Below are 24,498 nucleotides of genomic sequence, written 5' to 3'. Positions count from 1 at the left end.
TAAAAATTGAAAGAAGTTACAGTAATTTGACATTACTATGATACTGAAGTATGTGATCAGCTTCTATTTTATGTCTTTGTGTGTTTTCATTACAACTTATTTATTGTATTTTACTAAAAAAATATTAATCTGCAATGGACTGGGAATTTAACAAGAGAAAAACTTCCCCACTGAGGACACAAAAAGCAGTGATTTAGTAAATGGTGTGTGAGCTCAGAGTGCAGGGAGCCGTCAGGGCTTGGCTCTGAGGCCAGAGAACAGGCATTCTCTGGGAACTGTAGAACCTCCTCAGGCACCATCCCCCAAATACAAAAACAATTCTGTGGGTCCTAATGATAAATCTTGACTTTCCACCAGTTTAGCACCGCATTAAACAGTGTATCCATGTTACCTAATCTTAAAAACCATCTCATCAAGCAGATATTATTACCCTTGTTTAGTAAATCAGAGACATGAAGCTTCGGTTCATCCACCTGCCTGGGTAAGACCTTGTATCTGATGCAGGAATCTGACTCACCTATTTTTTTTTTCTAGTCTGTTTTCTTCACGTTATTATATACCAGCTCCATAAAATCTCTAAATTTCCGGGTATCCCATCTCTTTGTTAAGAAGTTGCTAAGAGAGCCACCCCCCGAGCCTGCAAGGTAGGCAGACCTGCGACCCACCGGCAGGTCAGGCCCAACAAACTGCGGAGGGGCACAGCTGCCCCACGAGCCTGCTAGGTAGGCAGAACCGTGACAACCGACAGAACAGGCCCAGCGGCCGGCCAGACATATCGCCCGCCCCGGTTCGGGGAGGGACAGAGCCGCCAGGCGCCTGCAAGGTAGGCACCCCTGCGACTCACCAGCAGATCAGGCCCAGTGACCCGCGGAGCGGCAGAGCCACCCCCGGGCCTACAAGGTAGGTGCACTTGCCACCCACTGGCAGGTCAGGCCCAGCAACTCTCAGAGGGACACAGCTGCTCCACACGTGTGCAAGGTAGGCGGAACCGTGACCACCGACAAAACAGGCCCAGAGGCCCGCCAGACACATCGCCCCGGTTGGGGGAGGGGCAGAGCCGCCGGCCTCCTACAAGGTAGGCGGACCCGTGATCCACCAGCAGAACAGGCACAGCAATCCGCAGAGCGGCAGAGCCACCCCCCGAGCCTGCAAGGTAGGCAGACCTGCGACCCACCGGCAGGTCAGGCCCAACAAACTGCGGAGGGGCACAGCTGCCCCACGCACCTGCTAGGTAGGCAGAACCGAGACCACCGACAGAACAGGCCCAGCGGCCGGCCAGACACATCACCCGCCCCGGTTCGGGGAGGGACAGAGCCGCCGGGCGCCTGCAAGGTAGGCAGACCTGCGACTAACCAGCAGATCAGGCCCAGCTACCCGTGGAGCGGCAGAGTCACCCCCGCGCCTGCAAGGTAGGTGCACTTGCCACCCACCGGCAGGTCAGGCTCAGCAACTCTCGGAGGGACACAGCTGCTCCACGCGCGTGCAAGGTAGGCGGAACTGTGACCACCGACAAAACAGGCCCAGTGGCCTGCAAGACACATCACCCCGGTTGGGGGAGGGGCTGAGGAGCCAGGCACCTGCAAGGTAGGCGGACCCGCGACCCACCAGCAGAACAGGTACAGCAATCCACAGAGCGGCAGAGCCACCCCCCGAGCCTGCAAGGTAGGCAGACCTGTGACCCACCGGCAGGTCATGCCCAGCAACCTGCGGAGCGGCACAGCTGCCTCACGCGCCTGCAAGGTAGGCGGAATCGTGACCACTGAAAAAACAGGCCCAGTGGCCCGCCAGACACATCGCCCTGGTTGGGGGAGGGGCACAGCCGCCACCAGCGCCTGTTAGGTCGACAGACCTGCAACCGACAGACAGAACAGGCCTAGCGGCCAGCGGAGGGGCAGAGCCGTTGCTCACGCCTGCAAGGTAGGCAGACCTATGACCACCGAAAGAACAGCCCCACCGAAAGTACAGGCACAGTGGCCTGCCGGCATGGTAGGCACATTGCCCCAATTGGAGGAGGGGCAGAACCACCGCCAAAGCCTGCGAGGGAGACTTTGTAACTATACAAGAGCAATATAAATATATAAGGGGGAAAATAAATAACACAACAGTTTCACCAAGCAGAAAGATACGCAATCAGTATGAAAAGACAAGAAAAGAAAGGACCACAAGCAATGCAGGTCAACTCAACTTTAGAAGAGGTAATGTCTGCAGCAGATGGAATGTCAGATAAAGAATTCAGGATATACATGCTTCAGATGATCTGGAGTCTCAAGGAAGACATTAGACAGCAAAATCAGACAATGAAAGACCACTTCGACCACAAAACAAGATCACAAAACAGACCCAACAATATGCTGCCTTCAGGAGACGCATTTGATAGGAAAAGATATACATAGACTGAAGGTGAAAGGTTGGGAAAAATCATATCACTCATATGGACTTCGGAAACAAGCAGGAGTGTCCATACTCATATCAAATAAAATAGATTTCAAGACAAAGTTAATCAAAAGGGATGAAGAGGGACACTACATACTGCTCAAGGGAACCATACACCAACAAGACATAACAATCATAAATATATATGCCCCAAACAATGGTGCGGCTATGTTCATCAAACAAACTCTTCTCAAGTTCAAGAGTCTAATAGACCACCATACAATAATCATGGGAGACTTCAACACACCTCTCTCACCACTGGACAGATCTTCCAAACAAAAGTTGAATAAGGAAACTATAGAATTCAATAACATAACTAATAACCTAGACTTAACTGACATATATAGAATATACCACCCAAGATCAAGCAGTTACACTTTTTTCTCAGCAGCACATGGATCCTTCTCAAAAATAGATCATATATTATGTCACAGGGCAACTCTTAGACAATATAAAGGAGTAGAGATAATACCATGCATCTTATCTGATCATAATGGAATGAAATTGAAAATCAACGATAAAAGAAGTAAGGAAAAATTATGCATCACTTGGAGAATGAACAATAGGTTACTGAATGATCAATGGGTTATAGAAGACATCAAGGAGGAAATGAAAAAATTCTTAGAGATAAATGAAAACACAGACACAACATATCGGAATCTATGGGACACATTGAAAGCAGTTCTAAGAGGAAAATTTATTGCTTGGAGTTCATTCCTTAAAAAAAGAAAAAACCAACAAATAAATGATCTAATACTTCAACTCAAAATCCTAGAAAAAGAAGAGCAAAACAACAGCAAAAGAAGTAGAAGGCAAGAAATAATTAAAATCAGAGCTGAAATTAATGAAATCGAAACAAAAGAAACAATTGAAAAAATTGACAAAACTAAAAGTTGGTTCTTTGAAAAAATAAATAAAATCGACAGCCCCTTAGCCACGCTAATGAAGAGAAGAAGAGAGAGAACTCAAATTACTAGCATACGGGATGAAAAAGGCAATATCACAACAGACACTTCAGAAATACAGAAGATTATCAGAAATTATTTTGAATCCTTATACTCCAATAAAATAGAAGATAGTGAAGGCATCGATAAATTTCTTAAGTCATATGATCTGCCCAGATTGAGTCAGGAGGATATTGACAACCTAAACAGACCAATATCAATTGAGGAAATAGAAGAAACCATCAAAAGACTACCAACTAAGAAAAGCCCAGGACCGGATGGGTATACAGCAGAGTTTTACAAAACCTTTAAAGAGGAACTAATACCAATACTTTTCAAGCTATTTCAGGGAATAGAAAAAGAGGGAGAACTTCCAAATTCATTCTATGAGGCCAACATCACCCTGATTCCTAAACCAGACAAAGACACTTCGAAGAAAGAAAACTACAGACCAATATCTCTAATGAACCTAGATGCAAAAATCCTCAATAAACTTCTGGCGAACCAGATACAAAAACATATCAAAAAATTGTGCACCATGATCAGGTAGGATTTATCCCTGGGATGCAAGGTTGGTTCAATATACGGAAATCAATAAATGTTATTCACCACATCAATAGGCTTAAAAATAAGAACCATATGATCATCTCGATAGATGCGGAAAAAGCATTCGACAAAGTACAGCATCCCTTTATGTTCAAAACTCTAGAAAAACTAGAGATAACAGGAACATACCTCAATATTGTAAAAGCAATCTATGCTAAGCCTCAGGCTAGCATCATTCTGAAGGGAGAAAAACTGAAGGCATTCCCTCTAAAATCTGGAAGAAGACAGGGATGCCCTCTCTCACCACTTCTGTTCAACATAGTTCTCGAATCACTGGCCAGAGCAATTAGACAGATGAAAGAAATTAAAGGCATAAAAATAGGAAAAGAAGAACTCAAATTATCACTATTTGCATATGACATGATTCTATACCTAGCAGACCCAAAAGGGTCTACAAAGAAACTATTAGAGCTAATAAATGAATTCAGCAAATTGGCAGGATATAAAACCAACACACATAAATCAAAGGCATTCCTGTATATCAGTGACAAATCCTCTGAAATGGAAATGAAGACAACCACTCCATTCACAATATCCTCAAAAAAATAAAATAAAATACTTGGGAATCAACCTAACAAAAGAGGTGAAAGACTTATACAATGAAAACTACAGAACCCTAAAGAGAGAAATAGAAGAAGATCTTAAAAGATGGAAAAATATACCCTGTTCATGAATAGTTAGAACTAACATCATCAAAATGGCGATATTACCAAAAGTTCTCTATAGGTTTAATGCAATGCCAATCAAAATCCCAATGGCATTTCTTGTAGAAATAGAGAAAGCAATCATGAAATTCATATGGAAAAATAAAAGACCCAGAATAGCAAAAACAATGCTAAGCAGGAAGTGTGAATCAGGCGGTATAGCTATACCAGACTTCAAACTATACTACAGAGCAATAGTAACAAAAACAGCATGGTACTGGTACCAAAACAGGCGGGTGGACCAATGGTACAGAATAGAGGACACAGAAACCAATCCACAAAACTACAACTATCTTATATTCGATAAAGGGGCTAAAAGCATGCAATGGAGGAAGGATAGCATCTTCAACAAATGGTGCTGGGAAAACTGGAAATCCATATGCAACAAAATGAAACTGAATCCCTTTCTCTCACCGTGCACAAAAGTTAACTCAAAGTGGATCAAGGAACTTGATATCAAATCAGAGACATGGCGTCTGATAGAAGAAAAAGTTGGCTATGATCTACATACTGTGGGGTTGGGCTCCAAATTCTTCAATAGGACACCCATAGCACAAGTGTTAATAACCAGAATCAACAAATGGGACTTACTCATACTAAAAAGTTTTTTCTCAGCAAAAGAAACAATAACAGAGGTAAATAGGGAGCCTACGTCCTGGGAACAAATCTTTACTCCTCACACTTCAGACAGAGCCCTAATATCCAGAATATACAAAGAACTAAGAAAATTAGACAATAAGATAACAAATAACCCAATCAACAAATGGTCCAAGGACCTGAACAGAATTTTCTCAGAGGAGGACATACAATCAATCAACAAGTACTTGAAAAAATGCTCACCAGCTCTAGCAGTCAGAGAAATGCAAGTCAAAACCACCCTAAGATACCATCTCACTCCAGTAAGATTGGCAGCCATTAGGAAGTCAAACAACAACAAGTGCTGGCGAGGATGTGGGGAAAAGGGTACTCTTGTACATTGCTGGTGGGACTGCAAATTGGTGCAGCCAATTTGGAAAGCAGTATGAAGATTTCTTGGAAAGCTCGGAATGGAAACACCATTTGATCCAGCTATTCCCCTACTCAGTCTATTCCCTAAAGACCTAAAAAGAGCACACTATAGGGACACTGCTACATCGATGTTCGTAGCAGCACAATTCACAATAGCAAGACTGTGGAACCAACCTAGATGCCCTTCAATAGACGAATGGATAAAAAAAATGTGGCATTTATACACAATGGAGTATTACTCTGCATTAAGAAATGACAAAATCATAGAATTTGCAGGGAAATGGATGGCATTAGAGCAGATTATGCTAAGTGAAGCTAGCCAATCCCTTAAAAACAAATGCCAAATGTCTTCTTTGATATAAAGAGAGTAACTAAGAACAGAGTAGGGACGAAGAGCATGAGAAGAAGATTAACATTAAACAGGGATGAGAGGTGGGAGGGAAAGGGAGAGAGAAGGGAAATTGCATGTTAATGGAAGGAGACCCTCAGGGGTATACAAAATTACATGCAAGAGGAAGTGAGGAGAAAGGAGGAAAAATATAAGGGGGAGAAATGAATTACAGTAGAGGGGGTAGAGAGAGAAGAGGGGAGGGGAGGGGGGAGGGGGGATAGTAGAGGATAGGAAAGGCAGCAGAATACAACAGACACCAGAATGGCAATATGTAAATCAATGGTTGTGCAACTGATGTGATTCTGCAATCTGTATATGGGGTAAAAATGGGAGCTCATATCCCACTTGAATCAAAGTGTGAAGTATGATATATCAAGAACTATGTAATGTTTTGAACAACCTACAATAAAAATTAATTTAAAAAAAAGAAAAAAACAAAAGAAAGATACAATGTCACGATAGAAATTAGGTAGAAGGAATGAGCACTAGTGGTCTACTGCACAGTAGGGTGACTATCATTACCAGTAATGTACTATCTATTCCATAAGGGCTAGAACTGAGGATTTAAAATGCTTTTACCACAAAGAAATGACAAATAATAATAACTACTCTGATTGCAACATTTCACAAGCTATGCATGTATCAAATTATTATATTGTATTTCATGATTATAATTATGTGTTAATTGAAAATATTTTTTAAAAATTCAAAACAGAATTCTTGCCTTAAGATCACCAATGGGTTTATGTGTTACCAAAAGAAACTGTCAGGTGCTTAAGAATAATGTGGGAAGTAAAGAATGTGAGACGCTCCCAGAGCCTGCTGAGGTGCAGGGGACTGTGGCTTGCTGGGCCCTGCTGGGTTTTGCTCTATGGTAAACCATGGTGACAGGGTGTGAAACATCCTGGAACAACACAGGGGAATCTCAGGGGCCCTTGAGGGGCAGAAGGGCTAGAGAAATGACATTAATAGAGAGACGGCTCATGGAACTGAAGAAAGACCCTATGGCTGGGACTCAGAACAAAGGAAAAGGAGCAGGATGTTCAGGGTCTTTAACTAATGCATCCTAAACATAAGGTGAGCACCTTGCCCCAGTTTGACATTTTTCCAAATTTTATCGATGACAGTACTAAAACCTAAGAAATCTGTCATCTCAAGAAAATGGGGTTGATTTTCATAGAACATCCCTGATTTTAATGCTGAATGGTTCATGTCTTGAGAATCCCCTTAGCTCGGGACAAACCATGTAGTTGGTCACTGTACTTCAGGGAGTAATGGCATGATTAAATTTGTTTTACATTATTAATTTTTCCTTCAATTTCACGACTGCTGTTGCAGAAAAGATTAAATAAGGCTTAGGTTTGAGTGTGGATGGTGGGCTGGGAAGCTAATTAAGATAGTAGTACAGATTTAGATGAAAAATGATTCCAAGAAACTGACCATTTCAGTGGATAGAAACTGGCAGACTGTAGGCTCTGACTAGCGATGGGGGTGATACCCAGGCTTACACCAGTATGTGAATAATAAAGGGATAAGAACAGGGAAGGTGAGGTAGGCTTGAGAAAAAAACGGGAGTTATATAAGAGCAGTGGTGCATGCCTGTAATCCCAGGGCTTCAGGAGACTGAGGTAATTTGAAGGTCAGCCTGCACAACTTAGTGAGACCCTGTCTCAAAATTAAAAAAAAAATAGGGTTACGGATGTAGCTCAATGGTACGGAGATTCTGGGTTCCATCCCCAATACTGCATTAAAATCTAACCCACAATAAGGGAGGTGATGGGAAGAAGAGAAGTGCAATGGATTCGACAGGGAGGAATGGAGGTAAAGGAGGAGGGAGAAGCAAAGGAAAGGACATGGGATGAATCTGACCTAATTTCCCATGTACGCATATGAAAACAACCCAGTGAATCCCTCACACCATGCACATCTGTAAGAATGGGGCACTAACTAGAGTAAGATGTATTCTATGCTTTTATACTTATATCAAAATGGATTCTGCTGTCATATAGAGCTAAAAAGAACCATTTTTTTTAAATCACAAATTTAAAAAATGGAGGTTAGTTTGGAACATGAAGCTGAAAGGCCTATGTCTTTCAAATGGTGACATTACTAAGCAGCAGAAGCTTATCAAAACAGTTACTACTAACTAGTCTTAACCTGAGGGAAAATCTGGAAAGAAGACCTCTAAATGGGAGATATCATATTGTCATTTTAGGTTTAGACGGCTACTGAGATAAAGTAGGAAGAGACATATTGAGAAAGGGGTCTAGGACTGAGCCTGGAGAAACTCCAATTTTTGAAAATATGGTGAAGGCAGATAATTCCAGAAAGAAATTTGAGAATGTATTGCCACAGAAGCTGAAGAAATACAGGACACATGGTGTCATGGAATCCAAGGTTCAGTGTCTTTCAATAAAGATAAACAGGTCCATATGAAGAGAGAACTACCACTGCAATTGCAAGATGTAAATCACTTTTGAAACGCTGCGTAGTTTCACAAAGAAAATAATTATATTTTAAGTATTAGATAATAAGTTAGTGCATAAGTTTGAATCATTTATTTCCTCAAAAGTACTAGGTTGAGTATATAAAAGAACAAAAATAAAATACTTGCTCATTTCCATAAATACCATACAGAATTCAGGATTCTTTTTAAAATTTTTATGGCATTGAGATAGGAATTTAGGATAAAGAGAGGAATATGTTTAATTATTTAATTTTAAAGGAAATGCCCATGAGCCATTGAAATGCAGACAACACATTGTAAATCTTGAGGAGCATTCCCTTGGCCTGTGCCCTGGTGAAATGGGGGAAATGGGCAAACAGGGAAAAGTGGTGCAAAATTATGAGTCTCCATCCTGGCTTTACCTCCAGTTCAGCCCCTAACTATTGCCCTTCTTTAAATATGGAAGGCCAACCCACAGAGGGCTTCTCATTTTTGAGATGGACCACGTTCTCTCTTGGATAGGTACCTATTTCTTTTTTCTTTTTTTAAAGAGAGGGTGAGAGAGGAGGAGAGAGAGAATTTTTTTTAATAATTATTATTATTATTATTTTTTAGTTATCGGCGGACACAACATCTTTGTTTGTACGTGGTACTGAGAATCGAACCCGGGCCGCGCATGCCAGGCGAGCGCGCTACCACTTGAGCCACATCCCCAGCCCCGGTACCTATTTCTTAAACCTCTTCCTATGCCGTTGGCTGGCTGGTACTGAAATTCTTTTCCATCAGGTATGCCAAGAACTCTGCTAGTTCTGAGTCAAAGTCCCTCTCAGCTCTGGGAACTCCTCAGATCCTTTTCTGGAGATACCTTTTCTCCAATGACAGTACCACACTACTTTGTCCCCGGAATTTTAGGTGAGAAATATGGGCATGTTCATGCTCCATGGGCCTGTTCGTTGTTGGAGTAACACTAAAAACGGAGGAAATATAGTTACTCTTCAATGAGTTTTTACTGTGCAAAGCACATTAGTTAGAAACACTACAAAGAATGAAGTTATTTTTTTTCTTTAATATAGAGAAAATGTGCTTCATCTAAAAAGATTTATTATACTAGGGATTTTTTCAAACTTTTTCAAGAAAAGGCCAGAAGTAAATATTTTAGATTTCAAAAACCAAGAAACAAAATTAAGGCATGTATTATTATTTGATACGAGAAATATTATGTAATGAGAAAATAAATTTATACAAACTCTAATAAATGAGTAGAGTATCCAATAAGTGTACTAATTTAAAAGGAAATAATATTTGATTTAGAGTTAGTGTTCCTTATAATTATTATCACATTCATTGCAAATGTATGTCTATAAAAAACATTCTTTTTTTGTGGGCCATATAAAATAGGCAAAAATCAAATTGGCTAGGATTTATCAACCTCTGTTTCTCTCTCCTCTCTCACACACACCCACACACACCCACACATACTCACACATAACACATACACATTGTAACATTGATATTAGTCTTATTTAGGTAACTGGAGAGTTTTTATCCAGGATCTCAAAATCTTCACCAAAATGAAGGCTTTAAAAAAAAAAAAGGTTGGATTTAGTAAAAAAAAAAAAATCCAGTGTCCCATAAATGATTAAATATAATTTAGATAATTTCAGAAAATTACAAACATTATTTTGGGGAGAATGGTTTGGTTTGGAAAAATAATACATATTTTTAGGTTTGACCTACCTAATTTTAAAAGACCATCACTTTTACTATGCATTTGTAAATCCATATAATCCATAATTTAACTTCTAATCTTTATTTTGTTTATTTTTATGTGGTGCTGAGTGTCAAACCCAGGGCCTCAAACAGGCTAGGCAAGTGCTCTACCGCTGAGCCACAACCCCAGCCCTTAACTTCTATTCTTAAAGTGTATACGTAATGTGCTAGCATTTGTACCATTTTGAAAATTATTATTTAAACCTTTTAATTGTAGTATTTTATAACTTTAACTTAAAAATCTAGAGGGAAATCTGGCTTTAGAGTAACAGAAATTTTGCCTTTATTTTTGGTAGAGAATTTTGGTAGAGACTCTGTTTGCTTTAGAGACATTGAAACTTTATGTTCTAAAAAAAGCATAGAAAAACTTCAGAAAGAACAAATTCCAATCTTAATTTTAAGTTTATGACTCAGACAGTGGCTATTACCTAATTATATTAAATTGATGATAGAAAATTCAGCAATAGGAATTTGTAAGAAAAATATTGTGTCTATTAAAGATAATGAATAAGTTAAAGTGCTAAATTAGCAAGTGCAAAAAAATGGAAATAAAGATAATACAAAAAAAGGAGAGGAGGAGGGAGTTCTTTTCTGTATCTTGAAGACTTTGTTTTCTGAAGGCCTTCCAGATACCAATTACATTGTTTACCCCGGTGGAAAGAATTATGAAAGTAAATGTGGAATATCTCTGAGCCCTGCACCAATTCTTATGTCAAAGGGTGGGGGTGTATGTGGGATAATAGAAATGGAGTAGCATTGGCTCAGGACGCTTAAATTGGAGCTGGGAAACCATTGTCAACTAAATCCCAAAGAAACACTTCTGCAGCTATTCCCCTTTGACCCCAGTTACAGAAACACCCTTTGACCCCAGTTACAGAAACAGCCTCTCTGTGGGAGCTGATTTTTCAAGCCTGATTAACTTCCATTGACCTTGTGTACCCCTTCCCCCAAACTACTCAGAGACTGAGATCATACCCAACCTCTTCCCTACATGACATCTTAACTTCATCAGTACCCATCGCAATTCCTAAAAGTGATGTAGTTTCTAACCACCATGCATTTTAAAGATGTAAATACTGCCCCCATTTATAAAACCTCCGAGCACATTTTCAAGATCGCTTGACTGCATCACAATCCTAATTAGCCCTAAACAAATGTGATTTTCTGTTGTTGTTCTTGACTAGGTTGGTTATATTTTTGGTCAACACTTGTTTCTGCTTCTCATGAACTTTTTTTGTTGTTGTTTTGAGGTGAGTCTCCCACTCTTTTCCAATCTAGTTCTCTAACTGTATAAAGCCTTTTAATTAAAGAGTTGGAGGGATTCCTTTCACTTCTGTAGGAATACAATGACTTGTTACTATTCCAGAGGAAATATATATATTACATATTATATACAGGTATTAATTTTTATTGGTTCTTGTTAGTTATACATGACAATAGAATTCACTTTGATATAGTTACATAAGCATGGAGTATATCTTACTCCAGTTAGGACCCTATTCTTATGGATGTACACAATGGTGAGATTCCCTGTGGTGTACGCATATGTACAAAGGAAAATTATATCAGAGTCATTGCACTGTCTTTCCTTTTTGCTTATCTTCCTCCCTTCCCTTCATTTTCCTTTATCTAATCTATTGAATTTCTATTCTTCCCCATCCCTGCCTTATTGTGGGTTAGCTTCCACATATCAGTGAAAACATTTGGCCTTTGACTTTTAGGGACTGGCTTATTTCACTTGGCATGTTAGCCTCTAGATCCATCCATTTACTACAATATGTCATAAAGTCATTCTTCTTTATGGCTGTGTAATACTCCATTGTGTTTATATACCACTCTTTCTTTATCCTAAATATGGGTTTTGTAACAAGAACTTAGAAGCTGCTTTTGCTAAAAGCACTGACTCTTCTTCACTTGGGCCTGCACTTGCCTCATGGATAACTAAAAGCAGGATAAAAGCTTTTGCCATTCTGTGTCTGTCTCCTTTGCTTCCAGTCATCCTTTCTAAAATTCACCTTGTTTTACAAAGTTTTGATTGATAAACATCATTTGAAGAGAGTCAAAACAATTTCCTAGTAACAGCAACTTTCTTGTCAGACAAGGCCCTTCCTGATCAATCCAGAGATAATGATCAACCGGAACACAGTTTGAACAAGACTGATTACCTATGCATGCTTTCCCCCCAACTCTTCCAATTTTCTGTTACTTTCCAATTTAAACCAGAAACTTTTATCAGTCACCCCTTGGATTACCCTTGCCTTCCCCACATAGATATATTGAATAAATTCCTTCCTTGCTTCTCACCATCATTTTCTCTGATTGGTTTCTGGGCAAGTGGCTGGATCTGATTCATGGAGACATTCAGTCAAGACTGTAGCCCAGAATTCCAACTCCAGTTACAGTTTCTCTTTTCTTTTCTTCCTTTCTTTTCTTTTCTCTTCTCTTCTCTTCTCTCTTTCTTTCTTTCTTTCTTTCTTTCTTTCTTTTTCTTTTTGTTGTTGCTTTTGTTATAATTATGGCCAAGGTAACACCAGATTTTAGGTGGAAAGCTTAAATACTTTGATAAATATGCATGCATTCCTGATGCAACTTAGATATTTGATATCACTGAGGATTTTCTTAGCTCTGGTTTTCCACAAAATGAGAGCCCAAAAGCAAGGCTTTTGTACACATAAGTTATTTGGAAAAGTAAGTTTTGGGGACCATAAATAAAATGAGGAGGCTAAAAAGTGGAAAGGAGTAAAGTTTACAAAAGGAGCATTGAGGGGTTGGCTCCTGCCATGAATTGCTCCAACCTGCATGACTGAATGAAATGTGGTGTCAGGTAAACTTCTCTAGGAAGTAGATTCTGGCCTCCATTATTCAGTAAGTCAGTGATGTCCTTGTAGGTATATTACCAGAATCCTAGGCCAGAAGCCTTATTCTGGCAGCCCAACAAATCAGGTCCAGTTACTTGCCCCTACATAGCAAATGGAAAAAAAATAATATTGAAAAGCAGGAAAGGAACTTTAGTCAGTGCAGCTACACAGGGAAGACACAGCATGACAAAATGACCCCTGGGGTTCAGTGGGTAGTATTCTAATAAGTTGTTTTTTTGAAGTAACCAATGGGAGGAAAATTGGACAATATTCTAATCAGGCATCATCAGGTAATCAGTGGGAGTCAGTGGGGCCAGGTCTTCAGTCTGGTCCACATGGGGAAGAGAACACCTCACAGCTCAGTATACAAGATACCAATTCCAGACACTGGGGCCTTGAGCCTTTCTCTCTTGCTGAGTCCTCTCAGCTCTACCTCACTTCGTGCTACTTTCACCTTCAGTAAATCAGTAGTTTTCTCATGTGTAGGTTGTTACTCATGTGTAGGTTGCTCAATTCTTTGTTCAGGACAAGAAGGACCTGGACCCTAGCTGGACACCAAATGATAACAAGAACAATGGTTGGGGGTTTGCAGAGTCAGAGCGACTATACAGCTGTCATGCTGTTATCACCGTCAGATGTGGCCTGATCAGAATTTGTTGGTGGGTCCTTGTCCTGATAAGAGAGTTGCTCTTGCCTATGACAGAGTGTTTATCCATCAGATGTCTTGTTCCTGGAATCCAAAGTGACTGCAGAGGAGAATCACTTGGGAGGATTCAGAAAGAGAAGGGGGTGGTCAGAAATGTAAAAGGTAGACAAAATGGGCAAAACTAGACCCTCCTTCAGGTGCACACGCACAAAAGCCCACAGGAACCATTCCTGGCCTCTGTGTTAGAGGAATTACAGAGCCAGGAAGAGGCCAAAATGAGGATGTTGGCTGTGCAAAGCTGAGGATGTATGCTTGGCTTGAGTCTAAGGTACAAGTAAATCATTGAGATATGTTCACACACACTGGAATGCCCTGAGACTTCTCTTATATTAAATAATTTAAAATGTCAAGCTGTAGAGAGCCACAATAGAGCCAAGAGTCAGAGTTTTAAGATTTTCAAAATATGCTCTGCACACACTTTCTTTTTCTGAAATTGTGTGTATTGAGGGGAAGAGGGCTACATTTTCAAATCTCTAGCTAATGGCAGGGAAAAGAAAAATCTAAACACTGTCTGGACATACATGTAACTAAAAATGTACGTCATCACTGTCACTAGAAAACTGTTAAATGTAACTTATAAGCAAAGATATTAAAATTCCTCTTACACAGCAAACATTCCATAGTTACTTAATGAGACTGTTTGATGTCAGTTATTATTAATTTACAAGGCAAAAATAAATGTATATAGAATTGTTACCCCCACAGACCCAGAGGAGTCCTTAAAGGTTATCTAGATGAATTTGTATTGCAAATGAGGTTAAGTGAGGATTAAAGAGATAAAGCAATTTGTTAAGTCACCAAAATCCACACTCCATCTATTGCTTTCGCTTATGTAATTCCAATAAAACTATTTTCTCTTCTTGGTATTTAGTTTCATGTACAGTATTTCCCATTTCATTCTGAAGTGCTGCCATTATTATTTCCCTGTGGGACAGTGTAATATTTTAAGGATCATTTAATTTATAATGTTCAGGCAAACGAGATACATATTCTGCAGATAGGATTTTCATGAGTAGTCACAGAAATCCAGGCTACCCCAAGAGCCTATACTTCTCACAAAATGTGTCCAGGGCCCTTAGGAGGAAGGGGAACATAATGGAGCCAATCGTATGTGAACAAAATGGCACTAAGGAATTCATGCTGCCCTCCTAGTCTGTAGAACCCCCAAAGTTTATGCAGAAATTAAGAATAATATCATATTAGGCTCAACTCTGAAGACCCCCACACACTTTGGCTAATGAGGTCGGCATTGCTTTGTGAGTCAATAAAACATGTCCAGACCAATGTGAATGCAGAAGCCCTTCTCATGAGTATCTTCTCAGTTACCTTTGCTGGTTAAAGTTTCTACATTTAATGTCACTCCTTAAAGGCCCCTGGGTTCCACTGAGTTAACAATAAACATTCACTTGTCAAATATAAATCAAGATACTTACTTCACTTTTGAGTCTAGGAAGGACAATTCAACTCCATGCAACAAAACTTTATTGTTGGCAACCAGAGCATTAAACTATAGAAACCAGTGATATAACAATAGGTTCACAGAAATGGAAGCTGAGGATCCTGAATTATAGTCCTCAAACACAGTGCAACTGCTGAGTAGGCTCTCACGTTGCCCAGCGTCTTCCAGTTCTCTCACGTGCTAAATCCCAGCAAGATTCAACAGGGACGAAGTAGAAAGAATGGATGGTGCATTAAACTCCACTGAGCTACATGAGGTTGCTGTTGGCAGAATAGTCTAGTGGTGGAGGAGGTGACAATGAAGAAGGTGATTGTTGATAGAGGGTTCTACTCTATTGACATTCAGTAAGCGGGTGAGGAATGCTGATGAACTGTGTCCAGAGATACTCAGTAGTGGTCTTCACTTACTGAATTGCATCAACTCAGCAAAGAGGCCCAAGACCCAGAGAGAACATGGAGATCATGGGGCTATAAGAAGCACTGGAAAATAAAGCATGCGAATACTGGGAATGCACAACTATTAGACCAGAGAGAAGCCAACCCTCAGGTACAGGAACAACTAGAGGTCATACTGAACCTCTAGAGGAGAGACCCACACTCAGGATATCTCCTCTTGTGTTTATTTCTTCTCTCTTTTACTTATTTGTGCAAATTTGGTCTTGTTCTACATTTTTTTTTGATTCATTTATTTTATTTTTTATTTTTATGTGGTGCTGAGGATCAAACCCAGGGCCTCACATGTGTTAGGCAAGCACTCCACCACTGAGCCACAACACCAGACCCTTGTTCTACAATCTTAAGCTTATTGATTTTATTTTTTTTCTTTTTCAGCATTTGTAGTATAAACATATATTTGTTCATTGTTTTAGCAGATCACACAATTTTAATATGTTGATCATTAATATTTTTGGTTCAAAATATGTTGTTATTTCTCCCCTGACGGCTTCTCTGATGCATACATTACACTGAAATGTGTTTATTTGGGGGGGGGTGGTGATACTGAGGATTGAACTCAGGGGCATTCTGAGTTATTGAAATAGTGCTGCATCCCCAGCTCTATTTTGTATTTTATTTAGAGACAGGGTCTCACTGACTTGCTTAGGGCCTCACTTTTGCTGAGGCTGGCTTTGAATTTGCCATCTGCCTGCCTCAGCCTCCAGAGACACTGGGATTATAGGCATGTGCTACTGTGCCTTGCAAATGTGTTCCATGATAATTAAATATTTGGTGATTTTCCAGGTGTCTTTCTGTTTCTTGGTTCTATTTGAATTTTTTGTGATCAAAGAAAAAATTCTGAAATGATAAGAATCCTTTCAAATTCTGATATAAACTGATTGTGTTTGGCATCCTGACACATGAACTTGAAAAGAATATATAGTGTTTTAAAATTTTCAATTTGATCTGAGTAGTAGACAGTGTGGCTCAAATGCTCTGTCTTCCCTGAATTTATTGCCATTTATTTTATTAATCACAGAGAATCAAGTATGAAAACCTCTCACTGATTTTCAGTTTGTCTAGATCTCATTTTTGCCCTGTAGTTTTTTCTTTATGTGCCTTTATAAACTCAGGTACAAAAGCATCTAGAATTTCTTCTGTTTATTAAAGGGCCCTTTTATCCTGGGTGTCCTTCTTTATTTCTAGAAATTCTCTTATGTTGAGTTCTAACTTACCTGATGGGAGATAAAATCTACCCACTCCTATCCTGTCACTTGTCACTTATTTTGCTTTTTTATTTAAGGTATTTATGTTTAAACAACACATAGTTGGATCTCACTTTTTTATCCAGTCTGATAATCATTGTTTTTAAAAGGTGCGTTTAGTTCATCTCTATCCTTTGTTTTCACTACTCTACCTCAAAGCCCGTTTTTTTTCTCTTTTTTCTTATCTAAACTGCTGTTAAGCCCATCGGGCAAATTTTCAATTCAGATGTAGTGGTTTGCAGATGCAGAATTTTCAAGAAGGTTAATGGGTCTTTTTCTAGAATGTTAATTTCAACACAGAGTCCCCAATATACTTTTTGTTCTCTTTCCCTTAAATCCTTGAATATATTTATAATACCAGTTTTGAAAGCCTTATCTGATAAGTCCAGTATCTCTTCCTATAGTCATTTTCATTACTTTCTGAAAATTGTGCCAGAAAATTGTTGCAGAAAATATGACTTCTACTAATTTCTTGGAGGAAGATTGAGCTTTATTTTATTCATTTAGTAGCCAAACAGTTTCATTATATTAGTGATACTTTCAGGCATTTTGGGGGTAAGTCTAGAGCATCTCTTACTCTAGCTGGGTGCAGACTTTTTCTGTGGCTCTGTGAGGGTCTTAATTGGAAGCCCTAAGTGTTCACTGTAGCTGGTAAAATTGCTATTTCCCATGATTGCACAAAAGTCCCCAGCAACTACTAGCTGTTCAGGGAGACTCATCCTATATGTACAGAGTTTAGTCTTTGGCCAAAGTCTTAAGGGTACTTCTCTAGAGATTTATTGACCTCCTTCTCTATGTATACACCTTGTTCTTTATATCCTGCTCCTCACATTTCAGCTCCCTCAGGGTCCCTGAACTTTGTTTTTTATTTTTCCCCTCAACATCATCACTGGTCCCTAAGCTCCATTTTTTATGGCATGGCTTGGAAAGAACCGCCAGCAAGAAAACCAAAGGAAATGCATGGATTATTTCATGAGGGTCTCTCCTCCCAAGGACCCAACTGTATGATGTCTTTTGTCCAGTACATAAATAGTTGCTTCATACATTTTAACCTGCTTTATAGTTTTTCATTCAGGCAAGGTAAATATGCTACCTATTACTGCATCATGAAAACTCACAAAGCTTTAGTGGCTTGTGGTGTAACATACATGTGATCGGAGTGCCAGAAACCACTACTGCATCATGGCTCAAACCAGCATTGTTTTCAATGTAATAGAAACAAGTATTTACAAAGATGATCAAATGAAGGTTGAGATGCAATGATGGCAAAAACTTTTTATATTTCTGTAATTAAAAATAGCTTCATGTGGATTTCACAAGTTTGGAAGTTAGCTCCCAACTCAGTGATTTGAATTAATCACTTAATCTCTATCAGCCTCAACTTCCTCATTTCTAAATTAAGGAGGGAATACTAGGTTATATTTAAAATATGTCTTAGTTTTAATATTTTGCTTCTGTATCACAAGATGAAATTCCTGATTTTTAAGTTTTTAGGAAATAAAAAATGTCCTTTTATTGTTTCTGATAATAGTGTATAAATGTTTTGATAGAAGAGACGGAAAGCCCTGAGCACTTCATGTACTGCCAAGTTGTCTTTTATATGCTGTTCTGAATGCTCAACACATTCCAGGCATTTACATTTCCCACCAGAAGAAATGTAATGTATTAAATAGCTCAATGAATAATACTATCAAGAAATTATTCCTCCCAAGTGGAGCAGACTGTGTGTTCTACATTAATTCTAAGGAGGAGTTGAATAATAGCTGCCAATTCACTCATTTAGTCTTCTTTTCCCTTTGAAGATTGTTCTGGTTTAGTGGTCAAACTTAAATGAAATTGAAGTTGTTGGTATAAGTTGAGGGCTGAAGAATCACACCCTTCCTCATTTATTTATTTATTCCACAAATGACATTGAGAACCTATTGTAGACCAAGCACTCTGCTAGCTTCTTGGTATCATAGTTTAGAATCTAGTGGAAGAGCAAGTTAGTAATAAAATAATCAGAGAAATAGGAGAGAAGCTTCAGTTTTGAGATAATTTATGAAAGAGACAACTGTGGCTTAATGAGAATTATAGCTGTGGAGGGGGGGGGATCAAAACACCATATGAGGAAAAAGGAACAGCATGTACATAGTATATGGTGGGAAGAATTTGGGCAAATCAAAGGGTCTTAAAGGAAGAAGTGTGACAAAGCCATGGGAGTGAGGGAAGCCAGGAACAAAATATGGTTGGGGTCAAGTTATTTGACTGCAGTAAGCCATGATAATATGTTTTTTTTTTTTTGCTAAAAATAATGAGACACATGGGACATTCCCCAGGTTAGATCACAGGTTAACGCATTAAAGAAATTTTAGCTAAATTTTAGAACTAAAATTATCCAAAACATCTCTATGACAATGCAATGAAAATTAACATTAATAGCAGAAGTGAAACTGAAATTTTTACAAATATGTAGAAATTTAATAAAACAATACTGCTTTCAACAACTGATGGCCCAAAAGAAATCACAGAAGGAAAGCGGAAAACAATTTCAGATAAGTGGAAATGAATACACTATGTACCAGTATGAAATGCAGCAAAATTTAGAAATGTACAGCTCAGAAATTTACAGCTATAAACACCTACATTTTAAAAGAGAAAAATGTCTCAAATTGAAAACCTAACTTTACACCTTAAGACCCTAAAAAAAGAGGTGCAACCTAAACCCAAAGCTAACATATAAAAGTAAATAATTTCAGCTAGATAAATGAATCAGAAAATGGAAAAAAAATAGAGAAAATCAAAAGTTGTTTTCCCACAAAGATAAATAAAAGTAATGATTCTTTCACTAGTTTGACTAAGTAAACAAAAAGAAGATTAACAAATCAGAAAGTAAGGACATTCCTTACCCACATTTTAGAAATATACACAAAAAATTATAAGAAAGTCTTATAAATAATTATACACTAGCACATTAGGTAACAGGTTAAATGGACACTCAAACTTCAAAAATGAATTGAAGGAAAAATGTAAAACCTGAATAGACTTGTACCCAGTGAACAGATTGAATCAGGAATCAAAATCCTCCCCAAAAAGAAAAATTCAGGACCAAATTATTTGACAGGTACCAAAGACAGACAAAGACACTGCAAAGCACAAGACAGTCCCTGAAGAATAATCATTGTAAGTATGGATATGAAAGTCCTCTATAGAGTACCAGCAAAGCAAATTCAGTGGCTTGTTAGTATTAACACCTTAACCTAGTAAGATTTGTCCCATGAATAAAAGAGTGGTGCACACATGAAAGGCAACCAGTATAGAATAACCAGTATAGAAAAGTACATGTTAATATCAACTGAAGGGAAAAAATCAATAAAGTCCAAACGTCTTTATATTAAATGCACTTAAATAAACAGAATAGGGGCTGGGGTAGTGGTTCCTGGTAGAGCACCTGCCTAGCATGTGCAAAGCACAGAGTTCAATTCTCAGACCCATACAAATAAACAACATAAAGGTCCATTGACAACTAAAAAAATATTTTTAAAAAACTAAGAATAAAAAGGAACTTTTTCTACCTGGTAAAGAACATTTATGAAGAATCTGTAGCTAATCTGAGCCTGAAAGTCTTTCCACTGAGACCAGAAACAAGACAAGAATGATTGCTTTTACCAGATTCATTGGGAAAGAAAAACACCTTAAAGACATCCAAATTGAAAAAAAAGTAAAATTATTCCTATCTGTAGTTATCATGAACTTATATATAGAAAAACCTTTACAACACACACACACACACACACACACACACACACACACACACACACACACATACACATTTTAGAAATAATAAATGAATTCAGAAAAATTACTAGAAACAAGATCAATATTGATTATACTTCTATATGCTTGGAAGAAATAATCTGAAAGTTTAAAAATCAATTGCATTTAAACCAACATCTGAAAAAATAAAAGACCTAGGAATAAATTTAATCAAGGGGGTGAATAACTTGTACACTGAAACCTCCAAAACATTGTTCAAATACATTGAACATAACCTAAATAATGGTAAGATACCTGGTGGTCATGTTTTAGATGACTTACGATTGTTAACAATTGCAAGACTACACTGAATGATCTATATATAGATTCAATTAAAACACCAATGACCTTTTTGCAGAAACAGAAAGCCCATCTTCAAATTCCTAAGGAATTGTAAAGGAATCAAAAGAGCCAAAATAATATTGCAAAAGAAGGATTTACTGATTTAAAAACTTATTACAAAGTAACATAAAGAAGATAAGCAAAAAGACCAGTGGTATAGAATTAAGAGTCTGGCCAGCCGTGATAAGGCATGCCTATAATCCCAGTGGCTGGAGGGCTGAGGCAGGAGGGTGGCGAGTTCAAAGTTAGCCTCATCAATTTTTCTTTTTCACTTTTTTATTGATTTTTTAAAAAATAAATGACAGTGAAATGCATTACAATTCTTATTACACATATACAGCACAATTTTTCATGTCTCTGGTTGTATATAAAGTATGTTGACGCCAATTTGTGTCTTCATACATGTACTTTGGATAATGATGTCTATCACATTCCACCATCCTTGTTAACCTCCCTTCCCTTCCCATCCTTCTACCCTATCTAGAGTTTGTCTATTCCTCCCATGCTCCCAATCTCTACCCCACTATGAGTCAGTCACCTTACATCAGAGAAAACAATTGGCATTTGTTTTTTTGTGGGGGATTGGCTACCTTCACTTAGCACTATTTTCTCCAACACCATCCATTTTCCTGCCAATTCCATAATTTTATTCTCTTTTATTGCTGAGTAATATTCCACTGTGTATAGATACCACATTTTTTATCCATTCGTCTACTGAAGAAATCTATGTAGGTAGCACAGTTTAGCTATTGTGAATTGTGCTGCTATAAACATTGATGTTAGCCTCATCAAATTAGCAGAGCCCTGAGCAACTTAGTGAGACCCTGTCTCAAATAATTAACTAAATAAATAAACAAACAAATAAATAAATGAACTGGCTAGGGATGTGGCGCAGTGTTTAAGCACTCTTGTGTTCAATCCGTAGTATGACAAAAAGAAAAGAAAAGAAATAAGAGTCCAGAAATTAATTACTTCTTGCCAAATGATTTCAGAAAAGAGATTTATACCCCAAAGAATTGAAAATTACAGATACTCAAACAAATAATTTCATTTGAATGTTCATAGCAGCACTATTCACAAAAGCCAAATGGTAGATACAATGTCAGTGTCCATTATCTGATAATAAACAAAATGTAGTATATACATACAAGGAAATATTAGTTAGCCAACACATGCTATAATATGAATAAAACCTGAGGACATTATGCTAAGAAAGCAGACACAAAAGGTCACATAATTTTTTTTTCCATTTATGTGAAACATCTGGAATAAGTACATTAGTAGAGGGAAAATAGTAAATTGGTGGTTGGCAGGGATTGAGGGTAAGGAGAAATGGAAACTAATTGCTTGATGTGTTTGGATTTTCTTTGGGGTTCATGAAAACACTTTAGAACTTGATATAAGTGGTGGTTACACAACACTGTCAGTGTGTTATATGCCAAAGAAAAAGAGAGTTTTGGTTTGTGTAGAGGGAGTCAGAGTTTTGGGGCTGTGGCAAAAGGAAAGACGATAAAAAGAGACAGACATTATTACCCTACATACATGTATGATTACACTAGTGGAGTGATTCTGAACCATGTACAGTCAGAAGAATGAGAAGTTGTTCTCCATTTGTGTACTGTATGTCAAAATACATTCTACTGTAAAACAAATAAATTAATTAATAAAAAGGAGAGTTTTAAATGGTGAAAGTTATTTATGTGAATTTCATCTCCATAAAAATTTTACATAAATAAAAGTATAACAGACGTCACAATAAATTTCATGGAAAAATGCACACTTACATTATTGGGAACAAATTCTTCCAAGGATTAACACATCAGATTTAGATTTTCTGATATTGGCTCATGTTTCCAGTAGATTCTTCACTGTTCAGTTGCAACTTATGTTTCTAGTTCTAACAGAAACTTTATTCTACCTTCCATCAAACATATAGCACAGTTACACACATTCTAACAATTCTCCATATTAGGCTCACTCATCACTCTGCATTTACACACAATACTCATAGTATTAAGGTGACAAAAAACTGCAGAAGATCCTAAGTTCTGACAATACCATGTGCACAGTCATCAAACATTATGTCATCATTCATAAAATTTATTGATGAAACACGTTCATGGTAATTTCCTAACTTTAAAAAAGAGCAGATTGACTTTCCCAGTGAGTAATTTGATGTTAGCCTCATCAAATTAGCAGGGCCTTGAGCAAATGTCATGATTTAAAACTTATTACTGATTTAAAAACTATTACAAAGTAACGTAACATAACTATTACCTAATTTGGAAATACGTGGGTATGTTTGTATATACATAGAAAAATATCTAAAATATATGCGCCCAGTTTTAGAAATAAACATTTTGGAATAGTATTTTTATTTTTTATTTATAATTTTGTGTATGATTTACTGATAAATTGTGTTAATTTTATAATTCAAAAAACCTATTTTATTTTGTGTTTTAGAAAATGAGAATAAGTAAAAGGTTACTTTAAGCATAAAAGTGAGGTCATGAGATTTTCATATTGGGAGACTCACATTAGCAGATGTGTATATGCAGAGAAGACACATGTGTAAAAGGTTTCAACAGCAGTGAAACCTGATGTTACTTGCACTACGCATGTGGTGTTGGTGATAATGACAACTGGACAAATTCCAGAAAATTTAGAAAAAATTCACAGAAATTTCACTAAAAAGAACCAATAAAAAAATCAGGGAAATTGATGATGATCAATTAGCCTCTACTCTAAAACTACTAAGCACCTTTGATAAGCATAACCACATTCCCTGTGCCCCACACAGATATAGAAAATTGCTGGAAATGGGCAACATTTTATCCAGTAACATCACATGTGATGAATGTGTCAACCAGGTATTCTCCCAGTAGTGAACACCTCCCAGGACCCTGGGGTCAACAAGGACAGGTTAAGTAGAAGCCAAGGAAAGAGGCTTGTTCTTAGAAAACCAAATGCTTTAATGATACTTATGTCCAGTTTTCTTTTGTGTTTATTTCTAGCTAACAGAGGTTTACTAGACAAGTATTTTCAGTAATATCTATGTCAATCGTGAACCCAAATCTTTCCTCAGAAATAGGTTATCACTTTCCACTTTGCTCAAATATTTTGGATTTTCAATGCATTCTTTTCTGCTCCAGAGAATATGTTGAACACGGATCACTCAGTTAAGTTAGCACTCACATTTCCACAGAGAAAACTGGAACTTCAGAATGTCCTTGGCCCTGATAATTAACCAGCAGAAGCTACATATAGAATATTGGGAAAGGGGAAGTTAAGGAGAAGCCATTGATTTCCAGAAGGAAGACAATAGTAGCATCCTTGG

The sequence above is a fragment of the Callospermophilus lateralis genome, unplaced genomic scaffold (assembly GCF_048772815.1).
Source record: "Callospermophilus lateralis isolate mCalLat2 unplaced genomic scaffold, mCalLat2.hap1 Scaffold_65, whole genome shotgun sequence".
NCBI lineage: Eukaryota > Metazoa > Chordata > Mammalia > Rodentia > Sciuridae > Callospermophilus > Callospermophilus lateralis.
Note: the sequence above shows the minus strand (reverse complement) of the source record.